Below are 10,560 nucleotides of genomic sequence, written 5' to 3'. Positions count from 1 at the left end.
TTTTACATAAACAGTCCTTGCTCATCATCAATACATCACTGGTTAGAAATCTGTTGCATCCAACATACATGTATTATCCAACCTTTACCAATAGGTAAACCAGTTGCAAGTTTAACATGTGAATGATTCTTTGATTGCATCTCACAGGACTGCCTAACTACCATAAATCAGCCACTCGAGGAGTTTGTTCATGTGAAACAGGCTGAAATAATAAACTGTGCCACTACTTTGTTTAATTATTCCCAATATAAACGTCTGCAATGACATTATACAGTATATGTGATTATTACCAAAGAGCGCCTAATTTGAGACTATGCAAAAGGCGTATCACCTTATATTTACCCCAAAATATCACTCCGCCTCTTTTATTGGCGTGAACCGGTTACCAAGGAACACCAAGCCAGCTAATTACTAATAAAATAGTTCCTGAACAGACCGAATTCACATTATTTTTACTGCAACTGCGAATTCACCTCAAACACAATTATCAATCCTTACAATTGTTTTTCAAACAATCAATAACACTCCATATCGCTTTCTCAAACCCCAATCAGACACCAAATGTCTTTTAAACTTGCACTAGTTACAGCACGCTCAAGGGCCGTGAATCAAACTTTCAATAGGCAAGTGCACACAATGTCAATGTCATGAACGATCGAAGCTAAGAATGCTAACTGATCGAGCAAACCACAAATCTAACAATCACCCTTTGCACTATCAAATTGATCCACAAGGGTCACAAAACTATAGATTTTCAGGTCTAACAATCCCACCTTCTTAACTGGCATAAATCTTACAAAAAGACACTCGGTTCTGGAAGTTGCGAATGAGTGCTTCATCTCGAATACTCGCTGTGTGGTGATGCATCATAAAACACGCCAGACGCACGCTAGTCTCTTCACCAGCCGTGCTTAACTATCCAACAAATTATATGAAGCACAGTTAACACTGTATCAAGAAGTGTACAAATGGCAAGATATGGGTATAAACTTATAAGAATTGCTTCCAGTCAGCAATATCTCAAACACGCCTTGCCTTTGGAGAGGCAATAAAAATAAGTGTACAAATGTATGCCACCTTCATTATTAACATGTCATGTCATGACACTTTCTTTATATCGTTGTACTCATGTGACATCACAAGCTTACTTAGTCTTTTCATCCAGCCGTGACTGAGCACAAACTTCAAAAATTCGTAACTTTTGAACAGGTTGTCCGATTTTCCTCAAACTCTCACTGATGCGTTCTACAAAGCCTGTACTAATATTGCTGCATTCACTCAACCCACATGTCTATGAAGGTGAACTTGTCCTTTAAAGATCAGAAAAAAAAACCCCAACAACACTGCCTTTACAAAAACTCACGATGCCTACAGCGGGTTTCGCGAATAGAATAGGTCCCTCAAAGCAATGATTATGCTGACCGATTGATTTGCACTATATACATGATTATATGATATACAGTGTGATATAACTGTTTTGTTTATCTTGTGTTTTACGTCACGATTGTGCTTTATCAGGTTCTATCATCCGCTGCAAATGAATTTTGAAACTCTAATGCGAATGACTTTCAGTGATATATACATCTTTTCCCTTTTCACAAAAAAGTATTTATACACATTTCAGACATTTTACATTTTTGTAATCAGATATTGTATTGTATCCACACACACACACACACACACACACACACACACATATATATATATATATATATATATATATATATATAACACACACACATATATATATATATATATATATATATATACAATAAAAAGAAAATATCGATACATCCGGTTCCAAAGCGGGCTATAAACAAAAATATTGTCTATTTGTCTTGGAGGTGAATCCCCTAAAGGAATTCTTATTTCAAAACTTTGTGGCACGCGATGTTCCTTGAACTGTTAAAAATAACGCGTTAAAATAACTGTGATGTATGTCTGCTGCGATCAAATTACGACAACTCACGACAGCCTTGAACTTCGAGTTGTACTATTTTGGGGTTTTTTGGTGATATCAAGGATCATGGATCTTTCCAAGACTTATAAGACACAAGCTGCTGGGATATTGACATCATGTCTCGTGTACCGTGCACCGCGGCGTTCCACTCACGAAAAGCGGTGTGCTCACCGACGCTTCACGCCGACAAGATAGGGCTGCGATACGGTTTAAGCCCGATGGGCACGGTGCTAATGGCACCTCCGTATGCACTGGAGCCGGAATCAAGAAGTCTAATTATTCCACACAATGTTACTCTGATAGACTGAGTGGATTGAGACGAACGGAATTGCAAAACTTCCACGAACGAAAACAAGTTGTAAAATTTCAAGGTTTTACAAGTTTTCACCAAATATAAAGTGATATTAGTAGTCACCATAATTGGAACTAAGCTATGGGGACTCGCGACCGATGTAAACATTTTATGATTATTCTCTTGGTTCTGTGGTTTGTGCACAAATGTTTGGTTGACGTTTCGAGCTGATGATTCAGGGATCAAAACTCTTTCCCCAACAACTCACAATAGGTGTGAGTTATTGGTCACGACGAAATGGAAATCGAATTCAGAAAGTTTTCGTTTTTCATATCTTATCAATTACAGAAATTAAGTGAAGATTCGTGTATGGGCCAATGAGAGAATTGTGGTTGCTTAACAATTGCCACTGTTTCCATGGAAACATAGGAAGCTTTGAAACTCCACATGCGTTTTTCTCCCACATCGCTGTTCGTGTGATATTATAGTCTCCTTTTATTGGCGCCAACGCGCAATTGAATTCAAGTTGTGTGAAAAATAATGCGCTTCACTGGTTTTCGTATTTGGTATGCTCGGTACTTCAAATCGACTGGTTCCCGCACTTCTTCGATTTTCAATCAGTCTTCACCATCAACAACCAGACAGCTTGCTAAAACAACGATCAATGAGTGCAAACTGGATGTTAAGCGCTGATAGGTTATTCGTATGATGAGGAATAAATCATGTGAATTGTACGCAGCAGAGATAAACTATTGTACGTCCCGAAGGAAGTAACAGCCATATGGCGTTGCATACATTATTACAGCTGACATATTGGACAGCCCATCACTTGGTTTAGCTCAGGGGGTAAGTATCCCTTGATATGAACACTCTAGTAAACTGGTCCATTCTGTAGTGATTATTCATTAAGGCTTCATCTTATACCAAAGAGGTGCCGCTCGCCTAGTACCTCCTTGCTTCTACCAACTTTAACCTGGGTATGCTCGAGATTGTGCCGCTCGATCGGGCCCTCCGTAGAACGTCTCGTTTTTCCAGCATTATATCTCAGTTCTCAAAAAGTCTGCACTGGCTGTCAGTGTCCAGAAGTTGAAAACCCTGCTCCACACATGGAAAGCGGCACATTTCTTGGCGCCACAATACTTGCAAAATTTTGCCTCAGAATTACGTTCTTGGCAGAAATCTCAGTCCAACTCAACTGTTGGAGACAAAGGCTTAAATATACTTCTGCAGCCTCATCTCTTTAGACTGCTCTTCCACTGAGGATCCAATCAGCAGAATTCATTAAAACATTAGAATGAATCTGGAGTCATATATGTTCGCATCTTGTTTTGGTGAAATATCTGGTTAGATTTGTTTTGATATATTTCTATCTCTCCCTTCTCCTTTTCAATTTAATTTTCTACAACTGTATGTAACTCGCTCTATTATTATATCCCTCTGCGCCTCAGAATGGCGCATTACAAATGATGTGTTTAATCATTATCATCAAAGTGATTTCGGCAGGCGAAGTAACAAATGTTGAAGCGTGCCGCTACCTTGCAATTATAGTATCCATCAGTGTACAGTGATATCAAAAGAGAGAGAGAGAAGGAAGGTAATCCAACTTTGGAGGGCTGCTATTCCTTAATTGTCAGCTATGGAGAGTGCAGTTTCTTTTTTATGAGGGAAAGAGGAACTCTTCCTCTTTCCATTGATACCTAATTTTGTTGACAAATGTCATGCATGACTGAGCACATGAACTTTTATGACAACAATGCCAAAGTGCACTTTTTCCAAGTTTGAGTGTTATCGTGAAGGAACAATGAATGTCTCACTGAACGGATGAGAGCAGTCTATGAAAGTGGTCAAATTAACAGGCCAGCCTGCGTGACTTCAGGTTTGTGTTTAGGGTTTCCTCTAACCCTTTATGGTCCATAACTTTCAACATGGCCATGTTATCGATAACCTGGTCACTCCCACAAAAGGTTAACCCATTATCCGTTTTTCTCCCTTCATATTCAATACATGGTTTGTCGCTATATGTATGAGCTATGTGTTGAATATGAACAGAGAAAAATGGACCCGGCCGTGGGGGTTGGCTTTTGTGGGAACCACCAAGTTTTCTGACAGGTGGCCGTGTTACAGGTTATGGACCATAAAATGTTAGAAGAAACCCTGAACACAAACCTAATCACAAACCTGCATTCGTAAAGGTTGACTTGTGTGTTTGGCCTTTTTCATTGACAGATCTCATCCATGCATCGAGCGAGATGTTGATTGTTCCTTCATGTGACACTCAAACTTGGAAAAAGTGCAATTTGTCATTGTTGTTTTAAAGTTCATGTGCTCAGTCATGCATGACATTTGTCAACATAATTAGCTACCAATGGAAAGAGGAAGAGTTTCTCTTTCCGTACAACCAACATTGAGCTCTCCAGAGCTGACAATTATGAAATGGTAGCCCTCCATAGTTGGATTATCTTCTTCTTCTTTTTTTGTGATACGCACTGTGGTGTACAGCTCTCCTACCAAGACCGAAGGAACTTCAGTGTGTTTGACTGAAGTTACTACGCAGGGACTATATTTTCTTTGATCGTGCACAGCACGGATATCCGCGTCCGACATTCAACGCTACAATAGCAAAAACCCGAGACCACCACGTCACACTCACAGTCCTGGGAAATGTCGATTGCTTTTTCTTCCTTCGCGTGGGAATATGATTAATGACACTTCAGAACGCGTTACTTTCATTTCTTACAGCGCTGCAGCTGCGTAGAAAGCAGTTGAGCATTTTACTTCAGACAGTATTGTACAATTCAATTCATTTCAAATGAATTTATTGGGAATTTTCTGCATTGAATTTATATTACAGATGAAATACAGTCATTTCTTTTTATTTTCAAGACAATAAAACATACAATATGTACATCCGAACATAGTTGAGATATACGTGTACAGATTGAAGAAAAGAATAAGAGAACACGTCAATTGGGAACCACTCTGGATATAGTGAATAATGATCTGACTGAATTATGGCGCCTATATTGGGAGTGTGAATGCAGAAGACTGTCGTCAAATAAGTATATAACTTGAAGATACGACAGCCTTAAAAGAGAGGGGGAAAAAAGAAAATGGGCAAAACATACATCATGTATACTTATCGAAAAGAAAAGAAAAGATAAGAAAAAACAACAACCCAGAGTCATTCTGGCATCACATTGCGACAAGAAAAATTGTATAGACACTATATACAGAGAATGAGGTGAGTGAGGTGATTGCTGGTGCAAGTAAATGGGCCCAGCAGGCGCGCGGTACTAGGTGCCTTTTAAGATAACAAAACTTAACTATGTTTATTGAATAGTTTGATGTAAGGAGACTGTACAGGTATAAACACTATCTACAACAACGATAAAATATTTGTGCTTTTTTTTTCTCTCCGCGTTACTGCTTTTGTTATTCCTCTTATTATCTTAATTCGGCAGAATCCACCCATTATGGGACAGTCTAATCACTCAATATCAAAACAGTACTTAAGGGAAACTCAAAACCCAAAGAGAAATGTGGATTGAGTGAAAGCACCAACATTAGTAAAACACATTAGTGAAAGTTTGAGAAAAATCGGACAATCGATGCAAAAGTTATGAATTTTGTAAGTTTTGGTGTTGGAACCCCTTTCAACTTTCAACTTTCAACTTTATTTTCAACTTTCAACTTTCAACTCTCAACTTTCAACTTTCAACTTTCAACTCTCAACCCCTGGATGAGGAGACTACTTAAGTTTATGACATATGTGTGGACAACAATTATAAAAAAAAAATATAAAGAAAATTCATAATGCTTTCACTTTTCTAGCATAATGAAAGAGCACTTGACTAACCGCTTTCAGAAAGCAGGGGGAATATCACAACCCTTAACATATGTCAGTATCAATTGATGGAATATGTAATTTTCATGAAAAATGAATTTTTGTGGAATTCCCTTTATATTTTCTTTATATTGTTGTCCATAATGACATCATAACTTCTAATAGTCTCCTCATCCAGCGGTTCCAACACCAAAACTTTAAAGATTCATAACTTTTGCATCGATCGTCCGATTTTCCTCAAACTTTCACTAATGTGTTCTACTAATGTTGCTACTTTCATTCAATTTACACTTCTCTTTTGGTTTGTGTTTAAATGCGGGGGGGGGGGGATAAATATTATCCATAGAGTCATAAACCGTTGCCAACAAGGGGAAATATCCTGTGATTGCGTTTGAATATCACTTCTACAAAAACTGCTCCTTCTATGTAGGCCCTACTAAGTAGACCTTCCATTACTGCGATGTTACTAATTCCTTATAGCGAAAACTATAACATCTACTATTGCACTACTGCGACTGCTTATTTTTTCTCCCAGTTTTTGTGTCGTGTCCTATTACTTTCACTTTCACAGCTTGCTGCTTTACTTTTGAGCTTTCTGAACACCACAATAAACACGAGGAATTATATCGCAATTTATCATGGACGACTTTTATTAACCCTTCCTCGGATCGAAGTACAATAATTAAAAAATGATGTGTCAAATGTCAGGGGAAAACAGATGAGTCCCTTATAGCCTGCGATGTATAGATATTCGCAAAGACAATAATGAAAATAATTAAATGATGATGATATCTATACGACACTGCAATGACATCTATACGACAACCACCCACACAATGTGTTGCTAAGGCAATGCAACGCCAGAACGATGGATAAATCCGGTTTCCTTTTATAATAATAATGATAATAATAATAGTAATAATAGTAATAATAATAATAATAATAATCATGATAATAATAATAGTAATAGTAATGATAATGATATAATAATAATAATAATAATAATAATAGTAACAATAACGATAAATAATAAAGATAATAAAAGAATTATAATAAAAATAATGACATTAATGAGTTCTTAATATCTGTACGCCAAAATAACAGTGTTTACAGTGTCTTGTTCATGGATGTACAAATGTGCAGAGATAATAATAATAATAAGGTCTTATTTATCCAGGGTAGCCTCTTCAGTGTTGCCACTGCTCTATTAGAGGGCCCTGCCATTTATAATTACCCCAGCGTTCCCAGGTATCCACTTATACACCTGGGTTGAGAGAGACCTGGTGGGTAAAGTTAACTTGTCCAAGGACGTAGGCACTTTGTGGGAATCGAACTCGGGTCCTCCGATTGGGAGTCGGGAGTCGTATGCTACAGCGCCCCTTCCGCTTTGTACCTTCAATATACGTTAAATATATTTTATCTCTTCTTTGCCATCTGTCGTCTCTTCAAGCTATCTGCTTATTTTACCGACACCCTTAATTCTGTATTCCTATCCCACCAATAAATGATTCTATAACATAATTCAATCAGATCACCGTTTGTTCCTCTTTTCCGAGTAACTCTAAATTTACTTCCTTCACATTTCCATTCTGTTATCAGACTATTGTACATGCGATTCCAATTATTTTTTAATGTACTGATTGTGCGTCTTTTTTGCAATCAAAAAACGAAAAAAAAAAACCCGACTGTACTGTACACGGTATTTCATTTGAGATAATATGTAATGGAGAAAACTCTGAATAAATTTTGATTTGACACCTGGCAACACTGGGGTAATAATAATGGCATGCAGAACCCTCTGGTAGAGCAATGGTAACACTGAAGAGGCTACCCTGGATAAATATAAGATCTTATTATTATTTTTTGTTATTATTATTATTATTATTATCGTCATCATCATTATTATTTTAGTTGAAAGTTGTATCAATTTGGGATTGTACAGCCGCGTGGCTAATAAATTGTTCACTGGATGAACTTTCACCTATAAGACTACTCACAATAAGTGTCCGGCGTTAGAAGAAACTAAAAATGAAACACGAAAAAGTGAAACAATGCAACAGTGAAACATCTCTCTTTATCGGCTTGCTGCATGGGAAGATCAGTAGGACACTACAGACAAAACAGATGTTGACGGAAGTTTTGTTATTCATTTTTGATAAGGGAAACATATCATTGGGTACATTACATTTCTACTGCTATCATTTAATTGTAACCTTTGTTAAAGTTTCGTTGTTGTTGTTGTTGGTGGTGGTGGTGGTGGTGGTGGTTTTTCTCCTAGCACATAATGAATGAATTACGTTTTCCTCGCTTAACTTGTGCCGGGCTGACTTTTTATTTCGCTTCATTTCATTTCATTTCATTTCATTTTCAACAAAGAATAGAAGTGTTCAAAACATATAGTGATTGCAATGAGAAATAGGAATGTTTTCAAAATAACAAATAACAAATCACAATGAACGAGGGTGTTGATGATGACATAGCAGCTTCACATTAGCAATGCATGATTGGATGCTCAAAGTGGCAGAAAAAAAGAAGAAGGCATGCTTTAAAAAAATTACACAGGTGAAGTTGTTAAGCAAGTGGTATTGTAAACGTTGCTACATTTTACTGGAATAATATGTGTGAGCCTCCTCTATATCATCATCCTTGTTCAGTGTAATTCGTTTTGTTTGTTTGTTTTTTTCTTGGGGGGGGGGGGAGGTATTGGATTATCCGGTCAACGACCACAATAAATTCTACAAATCTATACCATGGCACTATCGATTTACGTATTACCTGATGCAAAATTATGAAAATCGTCTGACATGCCCCTTTAATTTGTAAACCACACTCCGCTTCCTTGTTCTGCTTTTCCCCATAACCATAATGGGTCTATAATATCGTTCTTTTTACCTCCACCACGAGACTATGTCCCCCCCCCCCCCCCCCCGGCGTTGGTTGGTATATTTTGTTTTCTTGTCAGTTTGTCAGTCTGTATTTGTTTATGTCTGTCCGTTTGGAAAATAACTCAATAAATCATATGAGAGAATTTGAATGAAATTTGCAGCTGAAGTTGATAGTATATGATTAAATTTTGGTACTGATCCGGATCACCGTCTGGATGTAACATAACTTAGTATTTTTCGGTATGTATGCATATCTTTATTAGTTTGTTGACTATCGTTTATATTTTGTACTCTGTAATGTATATATGCTTATGATAGAATTCCTGATTTACTTTGTGTTATGTTTGTTGGAAGAAAAATGAGAATGAAATAAATGAATTGAATTGAATTGAATTGAATTGATATAAGACTATAATATAGGATAGAAATCACATCGTGGGTTTGCATGAGCTGCTTAGCGTTGGTCTGCGGTGTCCGAGTACTTTTACAGTTTTCAAATGTATTTGTTAACAAGCTCAAACAAACAGTTAACAGTGCAATGTTTCATGGGTGAAGAAGTCATGCTGTATCGGAAAAGATAACAAAGAAGAAGAAAAGGAAAAATGGAAAAGAAAAAGAGAGAAAAACAAAACAAAAAAGGGAAATGTTCATGAAATAAAGAACTACATAAGTTGGGCATTACCAAGGCAATCTATCAAATACAAGCAAGAATATTGTTCTTACATCTCGATTTCATGCCCGTTTCATTTATTCATTTATCTGCTTTGAGTTAAACATGCGTTTCTGCAAACATTTTCCTGGACGAACTTTACAAAGAAGCATATTAGCAAGTCAATAGCATCTGGATGCTTACCTGCATGGCAAATGCAGAGCGAAAAAGAGTAAAACCGGTAAATCTGTCTAGATCATGTAGACTGATAAATGAAAATCTGTTGACTTGTTTGTTCATAGAACGCAATGACATGGTTTTGTTCTCTACTAAAATCTTATAATTTAGATTCCTCGTGTTTACACACACGTCTCAGTCGCTTTCATTATCTGGATTTGCTGCTGAGAGTGACAGCCAACACCTGAAGGACGCACAAATTTAGACATTTCGGTTAGACATGATACATTTACCACGAAGACAATTGAAACCGAGAATACAGATGCTTGTTGAACGCATTATGCGATTTTTTCAGAAATCTTTGGGTGTTTTTCTCCCGTTAAAAAGACACTACGCTAAATTGACATTGTACATAGAGATGTTTCAAAGTTTTATAGTTTTGTTCTTACGAGAATAGGCCTTTTCGCTTCTCGCTAAAAATTTGATAGGGAAGAGTTTGGAGCAACAATCATGATGGAGCAAACTGAAAGAGACTCATTTCACCGTCAATTTTGCATTATTAGAGTTCATTTTGTTTCTAAATATACGACGACAAAGTTGATTGACTTACATTCGTACCCAGCCACTGTTTGCATTGGTTTTCCAAGAACGTTTGAAACGCGGAAGAACGAAAATGTAAACTGTGTAGGCGTGGTTTTTTTTTTTTTTTTTTGGACATTTAGTATAAAGAATAGGAAGATGGTTTGGTCCTTT

The sequence above is a fragment of the Diadema antillarum genome, unplaced genomic scaffold (genome assembly GCF_040938485.1).
Source record: "Diadema antillarum isolate AM-2024a unplaced genomic scaffold, OU_Dant_1.0 seq00001593_RagTag, whole genome shotgun sequence".
Lineage (NCBI taxonomy): Eukaryota > Metazoa > Echinodermata > Echinoidea > Diadematoida > Diadematidae > Diadema > Diadema antillarum.
This window is presented reverse-complemented; position numbering follows the sequence as displayed.